Source organism: Salmo salar, chromosome 05 (assembly GCF_965601325.2).
Source record: "Salmo salar chromosome 05, fSalSal1, whole genome shotgun sequence".
Lineage (NCBI taxonomy): Eukaryota > Metazoa > Chordata > Actinopteri > Salmoniformes > Salmonidae > Salmo > Salmo salar.
In genome coordinates this window covers 67,188,815-67,210,000 of record NC_138295.1, presented here as the reverse complement: position 1 = coordinate 67,210,000, position 21,186 = coordinate 67,188,815, and the positions used below count along the sequence as shown (strand labels likewise).

The 21,186-nt window shown below is 43.2% G+C and overlaps 1 protein-coding gene across 6 annotated transcripts in view; it reads right to left on the bottom strand.

Annotated features, from left to right (window-relative positions):
• LOC106605503 (adhesion G protein-coupled receptor B1) overlaps positions 1–19,861 on the bottom strand; it is a 97,023-nt gene extending 77,162 nt beyond the window's left edge. For 3 of the 6 annotated variants that reach the window (XM_014201231.3, XM_014201233.3, XM_014201232.3), the window contains exons 1-2: positions 18,535–19,858; positions 12,693–12,813 (exon numbers count right to left, since the gene is read on the bottom strand). The gene's annotated coding sequence lies outside the window, so the exon portion shown is untranslated. Of the gene's footprint in view, positions 1–12,692; positions 12,814–18,534 lie in introns of all 6 variants that reach the window. The other 3 variants (XM_014201235.3, XM_014201238.3, XM_014201234.3) reach the window with 2 other exon arrangements.
• Positions 19,862–21,186: the final 1,325 nt, after the last annotated feature.

The window sequence follows — 21,186 nt, the reverse complement described above, 5'->3', positions numbered from 1 at the left end:
GTAGGCGGCTTAATTTAACCTGTGCCTATGCTCAACCATCCCCATAGCCAGGCTAAACTGTGCCAAGAGACCACTTTTTTTGGACAAGCTATGTTTTCAAAACTCTAATGTTTAAATGAATTCTGATTATTTCCAGGGATACACAACATCCTGAAAAATATATATACATATCTTTGTTAGAAAGAATACTATTTTTCCCTTGATGGAGTGATGCTGAATGTAAAAAGTGGCTCAACTGACCCCACTCTCCCCTACAATGTGGTATTACTGTCAATCAAAGAGAAGAAAAAGACTTAGCAACACAATGTGCCAACATTAGTACGACTTCACTGCATGACCTCACAAGTTCATGACCTCACACCCTGACAGACACTCTGGCTTCAGACAAAAACAACGTTCTAACCCCAGCCGTATCAGAATACACTACACTGATACAGTATCAGGACTAACTGCAAAATCAGCTGTCTGACAGCATTGAGACAATAACAGTCTGTTACAGGGAATCTGCCATGACTTAATATGGGACATCTGGGGGGAAAGAGAGAGAGAGAGGAAGTGTGTTTATGTGTATCAGTGTAGGATATCTATGGCAATTGTGTGTATTTTGCCTATCAGAGTGTGAGTGCCTGTCTGCTGGTTTGTCAGTGTTTGTGTTTATAGAGAAAGTGTCTGCCTGTGTGTGAGTGTTTGTGTGATAAATCAAATCAAATGTTATTTGTCACATACACATGGTTAGCAGATGTTAATGCGAGTGTAGCGAAATGCTTGTGCTTCTAGTTCCGACAATGCAGTAATATCCAACGGGTAATCTGACCTAACAATTTCACAACAATTACCTTATACACACAAGTCTAAAGGAATGAATAAGAATATGTACATAAAAATATATATGAATGAGTGATGGTATAGAACGGCATAGGCAAGATGCAGTGGATGGTATAGAGTACAGTATATACATATGAGATGAGTAATGTAGGGTATGTAAACATATAAAAGTGGCATTGTTTAAAGTGGCTAGTGATACATCATTACATCAAGATGGCAAGATGCAGTAGATGGTATAGAGTACAGTATATAAATATGAGATGAGTAATGTAGGGTATGTAAACATATAAAAGTGGCATTGTTTAAAGTAGCTAGTGATACATTACATCAAGATGGCAAGATGCAGTAGATGGTATAGAGTACAGTATATACATATGAAATTAGTAATGTAGGGTATGTAAACATTATTTGAAGTGGCATTGTTTAAAGTGGCTAGTGATAGAGAAGTGTGTGAGTGTTTGTGTTTATAGAGAAAGTGTGTGAGTGTTTGTGTTTATAGAAAAAGTGTCTGCCTGTGTGTGAGTGTTTGTGTGATAGAGAAAGTGTGTGAGTGTTTGTGTGATAGAGAAAGTGAGCGCTAATGAACAAGACATTTCGGCTATATTCCCTCCCTGTATTATTTAAGGCGTTGCAATCAAATTTCACACGTTGTGTTCCAGGCCGTTGTGTAGAAGTAATCTATTTTGGGGTTGAATCATGTTACTTCTCCTGCTGGAGATGTCAGGGAAAGCTTGTCACACACAATCAGGCTTTAAATGTTGCAGATAATTAGCCTTTGTTACTGCACTTGTCAGGGAACTACCCTGCTGTCACACTCACACACACACACGCACACACATATAGTGCATACATACACACGCTTGTGTACGAACCAACCCCCCCTTCTCCCCCTAACTACACACCACTCCTCCCCTTGTGCTTGCCCAGAGTGTGTGAATTAGATCTATTTCCCAGCCATGCACCACATATCTCAACAAAGAGGCTCAGAGAAAGACCAGAACTCAAATTTTTAGTGAGCTCCGATTAAAGTGGTTCACGCTGAGTGATATGGAGCTCAGATACAGTATCAGAACCAGATACAGACACAGGGACACCCATCACCTCACATCCTGTCAGACGCACAGAGATCCCATGGTACCCTGATGATGTGCTGTAGGCAGTAGGGGGGCAGGGCATTCCCAAAGCTGTTTGCTTTTCTAGTTCTGGTTGGTTAGCTGCCAGCACTGTGGCATTGTTAGCACAGTCCATTGTTGTTTAACTAGCTAACGTTAGCTGGCTGGCTCGTTAGCTAACGTTATGTGACGTGTGTACAACAACAGTTGAATATGGCCGGTGTCCGTAATCGTCTGCAAAAAAGGGTAATGAAAATGTTGCCAGCAGAGCTGGTTAGGCTGCTTTCATGTTATCCAGAGGTAAACAAATCATCGGCCAGAGCGTCAAGGGTGCGAGCGAAACGAGATGCGTGGGGCTAAAGCTTAAGAGGGTGTGAACAATGCTTAAAACCTGTTAGGGCTAGGGGGCAGCATTTGCACGTCTGGATAAAAAAATGTACCCGATTTAATCTGGTTACTAATCCTACCCAGTAACTAGAATATGCATATACTTATTATATATGGATAGAAAACACTCTAAAGTTTCTAAAACTGTTTGAATGGTGTCTGTGAGTATAACAGAACTCATTTGGCAGGCAAAACCCTGAGACATTTTCTGACAGGAAGTGGATACCTGATGTGTTGTATTGACTTTAAACCTATCCCATTGAAAAACACAGGGGCTGAGGAATATTTTGGCACTTCCTATTGCTTCCACTAGATGTCACCAGCCTTTACAAAGTGTTTTGAGTCTTCTGGAGGGAGATCTGACCGAACAAGAGCCATGGAACGATGATGTCCCATTAGACACCTGGCGCGCGAGTTCATGTTGGGTACCCTCGTTCCAATACGTTATAAAAGAGTATGCATTCGTCCACCTTGAATATTATTCATGTTCTGGTTAAAAAAGGCCCTAATGATTTATGCTATACAACGTTTGACATGTTTGAACGAACGTAAATATATTTTTTCCCCTCGTTCATGACGAGAAGTCCGGCTGGCTTAGATCATGTGCTAACAAGACGGAGATTTTTGGACATAAATGATGAGCTTTTTTGAACAAAACTACATTCGTTATGGACCTGTGATACCTGGAAGTGACATCTGATGAAGAGAATCAAAGGTAATGGATTATTTACATAGTATTTTCGATTTTAGATCTCCCCAACATGACGTCTAGTCTGTATCGCAACGCGTATTTTTCTGGGCGCAGTGCTCAGATTATTGCAAAGTGTGATTTCCCAGTAAGGTTATTTTTAAATCTGGCAAGTTGATTGCGTTCAAGAGATGTAAATCTATAATTCTTTAAATGACAATATAATATTTTACCAATGTTTTCTAATTTTAATTATTTAATTTGTGACGCTGACTTGACTGCCGGTTATTGGAGGGAAACGATTTCCTCAACATCAATGCCATAGTAAAACGCTGTTTTTGGATATAAATATGAACTTGATAGAACTAAAAATGCATGCATTGTCTAACATAATGTCCTAGGAGTGTCATCTGATGGAGATTGTAAAAGGTTAGTGCATCATTTTAGCTGGTTTTATGGTTTTGGTGACCCTGTCTTTGACTTGACAAAACATTACACACAACTCTTGTAAATGTACTGTCCTAACATACTCTAAATTTATGCTTTCGCCGTAAAACCTTTTTGAAATCGTAAAACGTGGTTAGATTAAGGAGATGTTTATCTTTCAAATGGTGTAAAATAGTTGTATTTTTGAAAAATTTGAATTTTGACATTTATTTGGATTCAAATTTGCCGCTCTTGAAATGCACCTGCTGTTGATGGAGTGCACCACGGGTGGCACGCTAGCGTCCCACCTAGCCCATAGAGGTTAATGAGGTAGACAAAGAAGAGCTCTTCACTGCATACCAAAACATTCAAAGGTGATTTTCTCAAAAGTGAGTTTACAACTTGATCAACTTTCAAAGCAGAATTAGTTTCCCATTGTTCCTCAAATGCAGTGTATGATATACCATTTTGTAGCTCTGAGTCTCTACTTTTATCCAATGTAAAAAACACCATTTCAAATTTTGCAACATAAGACCGAATCCAGGTGGAGTCACATTTTCGAACCAAAAATATAAATATATAAATTAAAAGTACAAAAATAATTAAATAAATAAAGAGAATAGAGATAATATAGAATAGAGAGAGGGCACAATGAGGACACAGAGAGCAGCCCTGTCCTGTGTGTATATATCTCTCTCTCTATATATATATATACTGCTCAAAAAAATAAAGGGAACACTTAAACAACACGTCCTAGATCTGAATGAAAGAAATAATCTTATTAAATACTTTTTTCTTTACATAGTTGAATGTGCTGACAACAAAATCACACAAAAATAATCAATGGAAATCCAATTTATCAACCCATGGAGGTCTGGATTTGGAGTCACACTCAAAATTAAAGTGGAAAACCACACTACAGGCTGATCCAACTTTGATGTAATGTCCTTAAAACAAGTCAAAGTTAGGCTCAGTAGTGTGTGTGGCCTCCACGTGCCTGTATGACCTCCCTACAACACCTGGGCATGCTCCTGATGAGGTGGCGGATGGTCTCCTGAGGGATCTCCTCCCAGACCTGGACTAAAGCATCCGCCAACTCCTGGACAGTCTGTGGTGCAACTTGGCGTTGGTGGATGGAGTGAGACATGATGTCCCAGATGTGCTCAATTGGATCCAGGTCTGGGGAACGGGCCAGTCCATAGCATCAATGCCTTCCTCTTGCAGGAACTGCTGACACACTCCAGCCACATGAGGTCTAGCATTATCTTGCATTAGGAGGAACCCAGGGCCAACCGCACCAGCATATGGTCTCACAAGGGGTCTGAGGATCTCATCTCGGTACCTAATGGCAGTCAGGCTACCTCTGGCGAGCACATGGAGGGCTGTGCGGCCCCCCAAAGAAATGCCACCCCACACCATGACTGACTCACCGCCAAACCGGTCATGCTGGAGGATGTTGCAGGCAGCAGAACATTCTACACGGCGTCTCCAGACTCTGTCACGTCTGTCACGTGCTCAGTGTGATCCTGCTTTCATCTGTGAAGAGCACAGGGCGCCAGTGGCGAATTTGCCAATCTTGGTGTTCTCTGGCAAATGTCAAACGTCCTGCATGGTGTTGGGCTGTAAGCACAACCCCCACCTGTGGACGTCGGGCCCTCAAGCCACCCTCATGGAGTCTGTTTCTGACCGTTTGAGCAGACACATGCACATTTGTGGCCTGCTGGAGGTCATTTTGCAGGGCTCTGGCAGTGCTCCTCCTGCTCCTCCTTGCACAAAGGCGGAGGTAGCGGTCCTGCTGCTGGGTTGTTGCCCTCCTATGGCCTCCTCCACGTCTCCTGATATACTAGCCTGTCTCCTGGTAGCGCCTCCATGCTCTGGACACTACGCTGACAGACACAGCAAACCTTCTTGCCACAGCTCGCATTGATGTGCCATCCTGGATGAGCTGCACTACCTGAGCCACTTGTGTGGGTTGTAGACTCCGTCTCATGCTACCACTAAAGTGAAAGCACCGCCAGCATTCAAAAGTGACCAAAACATCAGCCAGGAAGCATAGGAACTGAGAAGTGGTCTGTGGTTCCCACCTGCAGAACCACTCCTTATTGGGGGTGTCTTGCTAATTGCCTATAATTTCCACCTGTTGTCTATTCCATTTGCACAACAGCATGTGAAATGTATTGTCAATCAGTGTTGCTTCCTAAGTGGACAGTTTGATTTCACAGAAGTGTGATTGACTTGGAGTTACATTGTGTTGTTTAAGTGTTCCCTTTATTTTTTTGAGTAGTGTATATATATATATATATATATATATATATATACAGTACCAGTCAAAAGTTTGGACACACCTACTCTTTTAAGGGTTTTTCCTTCATTTTTACTATTTTCTACATTGTAGAATAATAGTGAAGACATCAACAATATGAAATAATATGTATTAACCAAAAAAGTGTTGAACAAATCAAAATATATTTTAGATTCTACAAAGTAGCCACCCTTTGCCTTGATGACAGCTTTGCACACTCTTGGCATTCTCTCAACCAGCTTCACCTGGAATACTTTTCCAACAGTCTTGATGGAGTTCCCACATATGCTGAGCACTTGTTGGTTTCTTTTCCTTCACTCCGCATTCCAACTCATCCCAAACCATCTCAATTGGGTTGAGGTTGGGTGAGTGTGGAGGCCAGGTCATCTGATGCTATAAGGGCACAAGGCGAGACCCAGATGCATACACGGGAGGCAGATGGTTTGAGTCTTTGATATTTATTAATAATCGAAAGGGGTAGGCAAGAGAATGGTCGTGGACAGGCAAAAGGTCAAAACCTGTTCAGAGTTCAGGAGGTACAGTGTGGCAGGCAGGCTCGAGGTCAGGGCAGGCAGAATGGTCAGGCAGGCGGGTACAGAGTCCAGAAAACAGGAAAGGGTCAAAACCGGGAGGACTAGCAAAAGAGAATAGAGAAGGCAGGAGCACGGAAAAAACTCGCTGGTTGACTTGGAACATACAAGACGAACTGGCACAGACAGACCGAAAACACAGGTTTAAATACCCAGGGGATAATGGGGAAGATGGGTGACACCAGGAGGAGGTGGAGACAAGCACAAGGACAGGTGAAACAGATCAGGGTGTGAAAGATGCAGCACTCCATCACTCTCTTTCTTGGTCAAATAGCCCTAACACAGCCTGGAGGTGTGCTGGGTCATTGTCCCATTGAAAAACAAATGATAGTCCCACTAAGTGCAACCCAGAAAGGATGGCGTATTGCTGCAGAATGCTGTGGTAGCCATGTTGGTTAAGTGTGCCTTGAATTCTGAATAATTCACAGACAGTGGCACCAGCAAAGCACCATCACACCTCCTCCTCCATGCTTCACGATGGGAACCACACATGTGGAGATCAACCGTTCACCTATTCTGCGTCTCACAAAGACACGCCGTTTGGCACCACAAATCTCAAATTTGGATTCATCAGACCAAAAGACAGATTTACACCGGTCTATTGTCCATTGCTCGTGTTTCTTGGCCCAAGCAAGTCTCTTATTATTATTGGTGTCCTTTAGTAGTGGTTTCTTTGCAGCAATTCGACCATGAAGGCCTGATTCACACAGTCTCCTCTGAACAGTTGATGTTGAGATGTGTCTGTTACTTGAACTCTGTGAAGTATTTATTTGGGCTGCAATCTGAGGTGCAGTTACCTCTAATGAACGTATCCTCTGCAGCAGAGGTAACTCTGGGTTTTCCATTCCTGTGGCGGTCCTCATGAGAGCCAGTTTCATCATAGAGCTTGATGGTTTTTGTGACTGCACTTGAAGAAACTTTAAAGTTCTTGAAATTTTCTGGATTGACTGGCCTTCATGTCATATAATAATGGACTGTCGTTTCTCTTTGTTTATTTGAGCTGTTCTTGCCATAGTAGGGACTTGGTCTTTTACCAAATAGGGCTATCTTCTGTATACCACCCCTACCTTGTCACAACACAACTGATTGGCCCAAACGCATTAAGAAGGAAGGAAATTCCACAAATTAACTTTTAACAATGCACACCTTTTAAATTAAGTGCATTCCAGGTGACTACCTCATGAAGCTGGTTGAGAAAATGCAAAGAGTGTGCAAAGCTGTCATCAAGGCAAAGGGTGGCTACTTTGAAGAATCTCAAATTGTTTTCATGTCTTCAGTATTATTCTACAATGTAGAAAATAGTAAAAATAAAGAAAAACCCTGGAATGAGTAGGTGTGTCCAAACATTTGACTGGTACTGTATATATTATACATGTGATTTTGGTTTTTGGTTTAAAAAAATACTGTAAAATCACAAGCAATTCAGCTTAAAAAAAGATTTATTTAGAAAATCCCAAGTATTCCCACAAATCCAAAGAGGGACATACATGATTGTGTCTCAATGCAATCAAGGTATGAAACAATTGTTATTTTCAAATTCAATCTCTTTTTGTTCTTAGTTGTGGTCATTTGGAGTGTACAAATGATTATAGCTATGTATGTTCCGGCCCCCAACCATCCGCACTGACAAAAATCATCTTTCGGCTGAATCTAGTTGCCTACCCCTGATGTAGAGTTACATAAGCGAGTGATGATGACAAATGGAAGTCAGTAGAAGATCCAGAGATGACTGGGCCTTGAAAGTGATGACTAAGCAGGCTTTTAAATATGATGACTAGACTGATGGGGCTTTGAGTATGAATAATAAGCTGATGACTAGGCTTTGGGTAGGCTTTATCATGGGCCCCTTAGGGACACTAGAGTATTAGAAAGAGGCCTGGGAATAGAGACAGAGACCAGGGAGACCAGAGTCCTGGGAATAGAGACAGAGACCAGGGATACCAGAGGCCTGGGAATAGAGACAGAGACCAGGGAGACCAGAGGTCTGGGAATAGAGAGAGGGCACAATGAGGACACACAGAGCAGCCCTGTCCTGTGGGAATCTCCACTCAGCTGGGGTGCCACGGGTCTGCGATTGTGTGTGTGTGTGTGTGTGTGTGTGTGTGTGTGTGTGTGTGTGTGTGTGTGTGTGTGTGGTGTGTGTGTGTGTGTGTGTGTGTGTGTGTGTGTGTGTCTGTGTGTGTGCGCACGCAGGCAGGCAGGCAGGCAGGCAGTAGAGGTTCCCAGTCCAGGACTGAAGGGCTCTATTGAGACGGTCTCTCTCTCTCCTCCTCTTCCTCCTCTTCCTTCATTACCATTCAGACAGGACCAGCTAACCACACTCTGCCATGACGGCTGAAATATTTACCACTTTCTGTTTACCCACAACTACCCTGACTGACAAGACCACACACCCCCAAGTTCACACCTTCTCTTCCCCTTTAAACTCCATCCTTCTCTTTTTTATTTTCCTGTCGTTTAACTTGCTGATGGCTGTCTGTCTGTCTCCCGGCGACAGCGGCGTCTTCCTGGAGCGCCTCATGCTCATTGTGTCGATAATGGAGTCTTGAGTGACAGATTTTAATCCTGCCCTCCCCTAATGATATTTTCTCTCCCCCCGGTGTGTCGCCCGCTATCAAAATGTCACAGGCAGATTTACAAGTGCTGAGCTGCCAAACAAAGCTTATTTTAGTCCGGGGATCCCAGGGAGGGCCTGATATCCATATACAGTATACTACAAATCAATGGCAGAATATTTACCACTGTCACCTGCAGCCTAACGATTGCAAATGGCTCACATATACACAAACAAATAAATTAGTTCTTGACTAAAATAACTCACTGTGTGTCCGTATTTGCATGTGCGTGCGTGTGTGCGTGCATGAGTGTGCATGTATGTGTGTGTGCGTGTGTGCGTGCATGAGTGTGCATGTATGTGTGTGTGTGTGTGTGTGTGTGTGTGTGTGTCTGTGTGTGTGTGTGTGTGTGTGTGTGTGTGTGTGTGTGTGTGTGTGTGTGTGTGTGTGTGTGTGTGTGTGTGCGTGTGATAGGAGAGTAAATAGAGAGCATAGCCTACCTCATCTTCTGTCCTCTGCCCCTTTCCTTCTCTTTTAAGGCTTAGAACATGAGCTCTGGACAACCAATTGCCTAGACTCCCTTTCCCTCTCTTTCTCTCTCTCCCTCTCCTACTCTCCCTTTCTTTCTCTCACTTTCTCCCTCTCGTTCTCTCTCTCCATCGCTCCCTCTCTTTCTCCCTCTTCAATTCCCTCTCCCTTTCCTCTCTTTCTCCCTCTCTTTCTCTCTATCCCTCTCCTTCTCTCCCTCTCTTTCTCGCTCCCCCATTCCCTCTCCATTTCCCTCTCTCTCTGTCTTTCTCTATCCATCTCACTCCATCCCTCTGTCTCTCTTTTACCATGCCAGAAGGATTTAGTGTGATATTGCTCATCATCATACTCAAAAAAACATGACATGGCTTTGGGGCACAATTACCCAAGTTAACAACTATTACTAAAGCTTCATCACAGTCCTCTCCCCAAGGGTTAGACCATAGATCCTGTACGGCTATACAGGCCCTTTGTGTAATATGCTTCTGATATCCCTGATTCCATATGTATCCAAAGGCTATGCACATCTACTCATACATACTGAAATGAAATGTGCATCTTCCTGCACTGGGAATGGAATAGAAATCTTCCTGGCTTCCTCCATATGTACCAAAATAAAATACATCTTCCATTTGTATACAGCGGCAATGTACTTCTGTCTCTTACTCCATACAACCCCAGGGAGCTGGATGGTCATGTGGGAATGATATAGGATGGGCCGCACAGTAGTGATGTAAGTGTGTATGGAGGGGGTGGTAGCACAAACACACACACACCGAGCTCTGGTGACATTAGTAGAACAGGGGTGTGTATGTGGTGACAGCTCTGGCCCTGGCAGAGCTCCATGGTGAATGTGGCTGATTACACTGTGTGTGTGTGTGTGTGTGTGTGTGTGTGTGTGTGTGTGTGTGTGTGTGTGTGTGTGTGTGTGTGTGTGTGTGTGTGTGTGTGTGTGTGTGTGTGTGTGTGTGTGTGTGTGTGTGTGTGTGTGTGTGCGCGTGTGTGTGACCCCACTGCCACTAAACAACAACATGTACAGGACTAGCTGCCCTTCCTTCAAACCAAACCTTCCAGTTCTACCCTCTATTACTCCGGTCATATAATATAACAGCAAGGTTGTCGTAGCAGCATGGGACGCATTGCCTTTCCCAAAACACAAATACTGAATGCAATAGATGACAGAAAACTGAAAATATGCATCAGGAGCGTATGCAAATTACCTTCAATTTAGTTTTTTGTGCGGATAACAGACCAATTATTGATTCTGTACACCACATGGCTGTGCAGATAACATTGAATGAATGATCCAGTGACACTATCAGTCTGCCCACCTCTCTCTCCCTCTATCCCTCTCACTCACCCCATCCCTCTTTCCATCCCTCCACATCTACTTCTTTACTTACACCCTTCTGCAACCATCACTCCACTACCCCCTATATCCACATGATCCAATCATCCCACAGAGGAATACTCAGCCTCAGTATCCTCAGACAACTGCCAATAATCCAGAGAGGGTCTGAGGAAAGTTAGGGAGATAGAGAGGGGGGGAAAGATAAGAGGGACAAGCACACTGTCTGAGCAGTGACAGAGGCTATCACTGTCAAACACTCCACACTGACCCAGCCCATCCATCAACACTGTCCTCCACAGAGATACAGAGAGGGGCACGGAGGGAAGGGTAGGATAGGAGGAGAGGAGAGGAGGGGAGAGGAGGGGAGAGGAGACAGTAAATCTCGAAGTATTTACCAAACACACAAAGGCAATGTCCAATATGCCACACATAGGCATCGGACCCTAATCGCTATATAGGGACACTCAAGAGCACCCAAACTACAGAACATGCCCAGTAGGCCTAGAACCACAGAGTACAGTCCACACGCTCAGCTGCAGCTAGCGTCGTCTAAAACAAAACAAACATGTTGGACTAAATGAAACGGAACGTTTGAGGTCACAGACAAACACATGCTTCACTTCACAAGAACTCTTCCATAGTAGCTGACTATGGCAGACTGGACAGTCAGCACTTCTGAACCAGATGTTGTCACTCTTCTGTTGTAGAGACAAATGCAGTATGTAGTAAACAATTTAACTAATGTAAGACAAATGACTAACAGATGTACTCTGGATCCGATACGGCCGTTTGGTTGGGACTGCTTTTTATGCCTTTTTTTTATGATAATGACAATCCTTCCGCAGCTGAGCGCTAGCTAACATCTGTTCGGAAACTCTAGAATAGGATAGTGGGGATGGGAGATGCACGGGTCTATGATTATAGGGAGATTACTGCAGGACTTTCAATGTTGCCTGCATAAACTTGCATAAACACATGTAGAAGGAAAAGAAAAACCCGGCTGTGATTATCCAGCGGCGCGTACTCCAGATTATGCAGACCAGACTCAACAATAGCAGCTAAGCATGTGATTTTTCTAAGCACAGCACATTTACACAGCATGATACCCATCTCATAGAACAGTCACCTGTAAAACCATGCAGAGCAGCGCCTTACGTATTGACAACATTAAATTAACAAACAGATTCCCACTATGGGGATCAATAAAGTACTGTGTCCATTGAAACTGAAACAGTATATTTTTTCAGGATAGAATATACAAGATCTACAGATGATAAGGTCAAAGACAATACATGTGGCTGTCAGTACACCTTCACTAATGTAGTGTATGATGCCCAAATGAAGCCAACATACAAAAACAGCACCCAACCTTCAGGACAGCCCGTTGGGCCCTGTTTTAGTATGTTGGGTATAAGATATACAGTGCATTTGGAAAGTATTCAGACTCCTTGACTTTTTCCACATTTTGTTACGTTACAGCCTTATTCTAACATGGATTAAACAAAGGTTTTCCCTCATCGATCTACACATGTTACCCCATAATGACAAAGCAAAAACTGGTTTTTAGATTTTTTTATGCAAATGTATTACAAATAAAAAACAGAAATACCTTATTTACATCAGTATTCAGACATAGAACATCATAACATACTATGTCACACGATCAGACATTTATGCTAATTCAACTTTATCTATATCAACTCTTCATTTCCCCCTAAAATCTTATTTTTTTCTTTCCTTTTGTCTGTATACTGTAATTCAGCTTTCAGCTGTGAATGTGTGCAAGCTCAAATAAACCTTACTACATCCTTATCTTCTCTTTTCTGTTGCAACATGTGGAATTAAGTATGGTTCTGAGTGCTACCACTCAGTGTTATAATTCCAATATGGACAAGCTTAAAACAACTGCAGCCTATAAGAACACTCACTTTTAGGGTTGCAAAATTCCTGGAACTTTCAAAAACGTCAGTTTCCAAGAGATCCTGGTTGTAGGATTTCGGATTTCCTGGTTATTCCCTCCTGATACCGGGAAACCTCCATCTGGGATTTCTGAGGAAGAAAAACAGAGAATTTAATGACGGTTCCAGGAATTTTGCAACCCTACTCACTTTCAAGTCCACGATCAAATGAATTATCCGCTGTATGAAAGTGAGGTAGACTACATGTCAACTTCCAAAAATATAAACAGATTATTTGAGCCTATGTACAACGGCTTTCAGCATTTTGACATTTTTTCTAATGATACAGCTTTCAGCATATTAATGAATTGAATGATTTTAATGATACCATGATGCTCAGTCAACCAATTAGAGTGGAGAATAGAGGTAACTCTGATGAGTTCCTGCGTTGACGCTAAGCTAACTAGATCATAGAGGAATCAGAGGGGATTGAATGGAGACTCACTGAGATGTGGTCTCTGATACAGATGATTATCTATGGGACTTGAGATCAAAGCACAACCATGCCTTTTTCTTATCAGGGTGTATACAGACAGAGTGGGGAGAAATCACTGGATACAATAACCTGTCTTTTATCATTGGGTTTTTCAAACAAAATGAAAGCTGGTAAGAATAATTCATATTTCTTTTTCAGAAAAAAACAACAACCAATATGAACAAACAGAATTGCAATTTGTATATGGAAATTAAAATTGAAATGTACCTCTAATGTAGACACAATAGCCACATATCCTTTATAACCACAATTTAACAGTCCACATCAACATAAAGCTATAATAGAAAGCTAAAATACAGATAGCTGAATGTAATAAACCCATCCAATAGAACTGACATTCTGGGCTGTTCTCTACCCCAACAGAAGGTCACAACCCCTGAAAGAAAACTGTGGAGGAAGCAGAAAGACAGCCATCTGTGATTTCTACGCCAGAGCATCTGTGTACAGTATGTGTTGTGTGTGTGTGAGTGTGTGTGTGTGAGAGAGAGAGTGAGAGAGAAGGAGAGAAGAGAGAGCATGTGTGTGTGTGTGTGTGTGTGTGTGTGTGTGTGTGTGTGGTGTGTGTGTGTGTGTGTGTGTGTGTGTGTGTGTGTGTGTGTGTGTGTGTGTGTGTGTGTGTGTGTGTGTGTGTGATTGAGAGAGAGAGTGAGTGAGTGAGAGAGAAGGAGAGAAGAGAGAGCGTGTGTGTGTGTGTGTGTGTGTGTGTGTGAGTGAGAGAGAGAGAGAGAGTGAGAGAGAAGGAGAGAAGAGAGAGCATGCCTGTGTGTTTGTCTGTGTGTCTGATGTCAGTGTCATTTCTCTCCTTCAAACCCTATACTCCTGCCTACATGCCTGCTGTCTGTTGCAACAAGACTACAACTTTACCTTGACTTTATTTTACATTACAATGATTCACACTCACAGCAACCACTAACAGACACACAAACTTGTTGTCTAAAACTTAGTCTAAAAAAGGTTTTCTAACAAGGCATCACATCGTATTGGAGGGATACAATGATGCATGGCTCAAGTGTACATTCTGTCTTAGGGACTCATTGCACATTCAGCATGGGTACACACATACACACACATACACACACACACACACACACACACACACACACACACACACACACACACACACACACACACACACACACACACACACACACACACACACACACACACACACACACACACACACACACGTATAAGAGGTGTGAAGGTGTTTCTCTCTACCTCATTCCCTTCTCACCCCCATTAAACACCAAGTAAAAAACGTAGCAGGCAAAAGAACTCCTGCTAATTCAATAGCATGTCTTACTGCACTGCAGTTCAGAGCCTGTTTGGTCAGCTGTAGAAGAGCAGGAAAGAGAAAGTGAGATCCAATTCATTAAAAAACAAGAACATTCCTTGGCATACAGTTTATAACAACGTTACTTTACTTTTCCTCTGAGCTCATATTGCTTCAATATATAGAATGATTTGCTCTAAAACACACTACAAGCCCAGTGATGTGGCAACTGAAGACTCTATCCTTGCGTGATGGAGAGCTAGCGTCAGAGAAGGGTAAATGTTTAATGAGGAAGCCTTACGACTGCTTCACACAACAGGCCCAAACACGAAAACACAAACAAGCATGTCTGTCTCAAAGGATGGATATCATCACTCTGTGTGATGTTGTGTTGATGGTCAGAGTTAGTTAGCCTTGTTTTTAATTTATTTATTTCACCTTTATTTAACCAGGTAGGCCAGTTGAGAACAAGTTCTCATTTACAACTGCGACCTGGCCAAGATGAAGCAAAGCAGTGCGACAAAAACAACAACACAGAGTTACACATAAACAAACGTACAGTCAATAACACAAAAGAAAAGAAAAATACAAGGATCTATGTAGTGTGTGCAAATGTAGAAGAGTAGGGAGGTAGGCAATAAATAGGCCATAGAGGCGAAAATAATTACAATTTAGCATTAACACTGGAGTGATACATGTACAGATGATGATCAGTCTGGTCAGTCGTTGATCAGTCTCCTAGTGTAACATGTGGACTTTGTAACTGTTGCCTGCCCTCGCCCAGAGTTCCCCTCCCTGGCCCTGCGTCCTCACGATGCATGTTGGCTAGGCCTCATCACCCAGCAACCCTAGCCCCTATTTTAGACACTAATTAGGCGAGCCAATGGATAGGCATGATCTGGGCAGTAACCTCGAAGAGTACAACGCTCGCGGCGATGGAACTCTCCACTGTCCTGTCACTAAACCATTACCACCAACATTAAAGAAGAGGGAGATTTGTGTTTCTCTCTAGGGTGTGTGTGTGTGTGTGTGTGTGTGTGTGTGTGTGTGTGTGTGTGTGTGTGTGTGTGTGTGCGGGTGTGTGTGCGCGGGTGTGTGTGCGTGTGTGTGAATGTGTGTGTGTGTGAATGTGTGTTTGTGTGTAACAGACAAAGAAAGCAGAATGGGTATGTCTGTCTCCATCCATCATAAACACTCTCTCTATGGTCCCTCGCTCTCTCGCTTGCCTTTAATCTACCTTTTATCTCTCTCCTTCTCTTTCTTCCCCTCATGTCTCTCCTCTATTTCAATCCCTATGTCTCTGTCTCTTCATCCCTCTCTTGTCTCTATCCCACTGTGTGTTTTCCATTTCAGGTTGTGTGTGGTGGCACTGAGGTTTAGACAGACCAGGTTTATGTAAGGCTAAGGGCTGATGGAGGGAGGAGGAGAGGAAAAGAGAGGGAGGAGAAGAGAGTGAAAAGAGAGGGAGGAGAAGAGAGTGAAAAGAGAGGGAGGGGAGAGGTTGGGACCGGAGTATTTGCAGATGAGGCTTGGATACGAGATACAAAAACAAAGGAGGACTTCTAGGTTAAAAGACATGCATGGTTGCTTCTCAAAGGGCCTGTGTGCTGTGCTTGCTCAGCCCGGTCTGTCCATGACTCAAAGATTGCCTGCCTGCCAGTCAGAAGGCTCCTGTGGAGGCTAGGCCTATTTATAATCCCTGTGTCTTCTAAAAGACTCATACTATCACACTATATATACTATATACTATCAGTGGCTGCAGGGTGTGTGTGGCCAGTCCTACTCTTACAGGCCTTTGACAAGGCACTACCTGATATCCCTGAATTCCTTGAAAGTGGTGTGGTAGTCCTAAAATAATGTAGAGAAGAATGGTGAATGGTGAGGCAAGGACAGGCATCAAGATGTGTCATTACTAGGCTACTAGCCCACAGATTGAATGTTATAACTGAAAAATAATAGGAACGTGTATGACATATTAATGCTTTGTTCAACAGGGCCTTTCACGCATCTTGGATCTTCACCTGTTGAAGTATCTCACACCTGTACTGCTATTTAAAACACGGGAGGAACAGAGATAGGCTACACGGGTCTTTACACCGACACAACTCGCTCCGTTTCACCGAGGAGATCCCGTGAAAACCCCACCCGATGCTCAGGAATCATTTCTGGCGCTGCAATGCTCCGTTAGTCCCGTCTCCCCCGCGGAGTGGATTGAGTGTCTGTAGACTCCCCCCTACGGTAAGAAGACGGAACTTCCTGTTTAACTCTTATCCTTAACCCCCAAAGCCATGCGCAAATAGTTTCAGATATCTGTCTCCAAATGTAACGCCAATTCTCGCACGCACACGCACACACACACACACACACACACACACACACACACACACACACACACACACACACACACACACACACACACACACACTCGCACGCACGCACGCGCGCGCGCACTTCAATTGCCTTTCTCGCTCTGTTCTTAAAGAGACATCCATTCAGCAAAGCACGGAGCGCATTGAACCGAATAGGCTCCTGCAAATAGTCTTCTCCCCGTCTCTGTCTTTTCAATCACTCTGCTGTTGAACGCTTCATTTAGCCCTACACACAGGGAGGGAGACTTGGTCCGGAGACATTTAGCGTTCACTTAAGTCAAGGGGGTGGAAATAGGTTGCAGTTACACCAGAAGCGGTTAGGTGAAAATATTAAAACCATCCTACGTATTTCCCTAAAGGGGAGAATATTGTTGTATTATTTATTCCGGCCATAAGTGCTATTTAGGACTAGGGAAAACACTGTATTGATACAGAAGCTTTAGTTGCACATCACACGCTCGCCCCAAAGTGTTCAGTGACTACTGATCCGCAAAGCAGAGAGAGGATGACTGCGTTACCAACATGTAGAATCACAATGTGTCACATTTTCACTGCATGCCATGTAGCTATAAGTTATGGCCACATAAATCAACACAAGCTGAATAACAATAACTGAAAACATCAGCAAGTTATTTTATTCTGCATATAGGGATAGAATAGCTTATATTGTTATAATAAATAATGTGCTACTAAGTAAGGACTATTGAACATGTGAGTAAATAAAGAAAATGTAGAGTTTAAAAGTGGAGTAGAGCTCTCAAATAATGCATTTTTCACGCCATGGAGAGCTACATGTCTATCGATGTGCAGCTACTTCCAAACGCAGAGACAAGAGAACGCGAGAGAAGGGGTAAAAAAGTCACCGAGATATTCCTTCCATGGACAAACAAGGCAGATAATAACAGAAATCTGGAGAAACAATCAATATGCACAACAAACGCATCTCCAAAATCATATAAAAGATTTGCCATATTTGTATCCCGGAAAGGTCCCTTTGATTTAATCAAAAACAAATACCAGGGTTTGGTAAAACTCATGAAATCACAGTAGATATTCGTTGTGGCGACTTTGCTATCCAGTCTGTCGGAAATACTGGATAGGTACCTTGGACAGCGACTAGCCAACTAGAGACCGCGTCCGCCGCGAGGGCGCTAGGAGTTGGGCGCGCAGTGATTCCCTAAGCGCGTCTGTTTGACATGTTGATACTGCCTAAATCCACACCGGGACAACTAAAAGCTACTCGGAGCAAATTCATCTGGCCCTATTCTCAATTTCCAAAGCTGTACAGCTTATAGTAATCGAATTGAGAAGGACCAGAACGGAAGGAAGAGCAATGCCCAGTGGGTTTAGAAGAAGTTGATGTGATGAGTGACGGATATTTTCTCTCTCCCTTGCCTGCCTGAAACTGCCGACCAGCTCCTCGGCTTTGCTGCGAGTCTGTCATCAACGAGAATTATCTTAGAACCATGGTGTTGCAAAATAAATTCACTAAATATGTTATCAAACAGAAATGTTTCATTCTTAAAAACACATTGCCACAAGGGAAGACGCGAGAAGCATAGATCCCGTGTCGGATTAATATAAGACTATGTTATTGACATAGCACATTCGGTTGCAAGTAACAATAACTCGTTACTTTGAGGTGTCTATATATTAAATGAAACTATTATTTACCTTGAAAAAGTTAACAGTTCCATTGAAGCATATCTTCCGTGTTCCAAGCTCCAATACTTTCGAGAGACAATCAACAATTCCACAAGCTTGATTCAAATAAGTTCGTTGTACTTATTATTTCAAGAGCGCGTAGCCGATGTATAGCCTAATGTAGATATTTTGATGAAATGAACAGGTCTGAGAAGACCTGCAATTCAAAACTGCCTTATTCCAAAGTTCATATGAGTAAAATGAATACAAATCCAGTCCATGTAGCTTTTAACAGTATGTCGATCCAAATTCAAAGGTCCCCTTGTTTCTGAAGAGATGCTCTTAAAATCTATATTTTTAAATCCCAATTTATTGTAGAAGCCTTGTAATCAAGCTATTCTCCAATTTCGCTGGCTTCGATCGACACAGGCGCCAGGTGAAGTGAAGGTCTAAGAAAGCGTAAAATCAGGATAGTTCCTGGTGTTCTGTCTTGATTCCAGTGCGCGCGTTTAGGCAGCACCCATCGTTCATCCCAGTTTGGAGTGTCCTTGCCGGTGTGTCTGCGGTCCGGGTGCTGGACCTGGTTTCAGTCTTTGAAGCCCTGGGATTCGTCACAAACGCATATACCCAGCAGCCCCCACCCCTTCCCCCTTCTGGAGATGGAGTCGGAGCAATGCGTGGGTGACACACCGAAGTGAATAAGCCACAGCAACGAGGGCTGGGGGTGAGAAATATGCAAGAGAACGCAAGAGAGAGAAGAGAGGTGAGTGATGGGTTTTTTTTGTCGAAAGTGTGCCTTTCTTGATCAACTGTGTTTTGTAGATTTATCGAAATATTCTTTACAAAGCAATATCTATTCAAGACATGATTAATTGAGTTCTTGCTGCGTTTTAATTTATTGGAATTTGCCAATATATTTTGTAAAATCCTGTTATGTAGCGTAAATAACAACTGCTGAGATGCTTGGATGCAATTTCGCATGGCATTTCAAACGATGATTTCCTTACGAAGCTATTGGTGTCTTGTCTAAAGTAGCCAATGTGATGCAACTACAGTTGAATCTGAATCGAAGATAAATGGAGTGTCTACAGACCAACATCAAGTGCGCACTTGCGCAATAAAAAACACACACACCCTAATTGAGTTCCAAATGCAGTAGTCAAGCTGCACGTGCTATAGCCTACACTTGCCAAATGGCACATTTAGTCACTCCTTTGAGCTGTTCGGAGTAGCCTTTACGCCTGCTACGTTAGGTAAGGAGTAGCCTAGCGACGGAAAGTGACTCAGGGGTAGGCTATATGTATCCAACCAGATTTTGCGCAGACTATTGTCTAATATCCCGATCAGTGGTTGCAAAATAGACTAGCCAATACGTGTAGCTCAAATGGGAGATTCCATTTCTCGAGGCATCCCATGGCTCTCCCCGCGCGCCTCCAAGTGGGTGGACTTTTTTTATTATGCATAGGAGGTTCGCTGTTTTAAGGGGGCGGGATTTGGAAGCTTTGAATAGATTCATTCTGGTCCAATAACACACATCTGCCGTTCGAGTAGCTTACATCCATCCAATAAATTCCAGGTAGTTTAGGCTGTTTATGTCTAATTGACAATATTTCTAGAGTGCTCTGTTGACATCAGGATGCGTATTATATTCATATTAAACATATTAAACTGTCCCTATACGAATGCACAATTACCACTGGTTTGACATTCCCCTGTATGATAGCTATTGACAAGAGGTTCTGTCATCATTTACCATGTTTCTTTTTGTCATTTAGCCAATGCTCATATCCAGAGTGACTTGCAGTTAGTTCATTCATCTTAAGATAGCTAGGTGGGACAACTATATATCACAGTAATAGTAAGTACATTTTTCTTAAAAAATGTAGCAAAGTCAGAGCTAGTAAGAGGGAAAAGAGTCAAGTGCCAGTGTTAGTTCACAAAATGTTTTTTTGGGGGGGAGGGGTGGGGGTGCTGGGGGGTGCTTTGGGATTATTTAAGATACTCTTTGAAGAGGTAGGGTTTCAGATGTTTTTGAAAATGTGCAAGGAATCAGCTGTCCTAGCTTCAGGGGAAAGCTGGTTCCACCATTGCGGTGCCAGGACAGAGAAGAGCTTGGACTGGGCTAAGTGGGAGCTGCCCTCCTGTAGGGGTGGAAGGGCTAAGAAATGAGAGGTGGCAGAATGGAGTACTCAGGTTGGGGTGTAGGGTTTGAGCATAACCTGCAGCATAGCCTGAAGGTAGGGAGGGGCAAGTCCTGTTGCTGCTCCGTAGGCAAGTACCATGGTCTTGTAATGGATGCGAGCTTCAACTGGAAGCCAGTGCAGTGTGCTGAGGAGCCGGGTGACATATGAGAACTTGGGAAAGTTTAACACCAGGCGGGCTGCAGCGTTCTGGATAAATGACAGGGATTTGATGGCACAAGCGGGGAGCCTAGCCAACAGCGAGTTCCAGTAGTCTAGACGGGAGATGACAATGCCTGGATCAAGAGCTGCGGCACTTCCTGTGTGAGTTTGGGTCGTACTCTACGGAAGTTGTAGAGCATGAACCTGCAGGTATCACTGCTTTGATGTTTGTAGAGAATGACAGGTTGTTGTCCAGGGTCACGCCAAGGTTATTTGTACTCTGGGACACCGAGGAGTGGAGAGGTGGTGGAGAGGTCTTTGAGCGGCAGGCCTTCCCCAT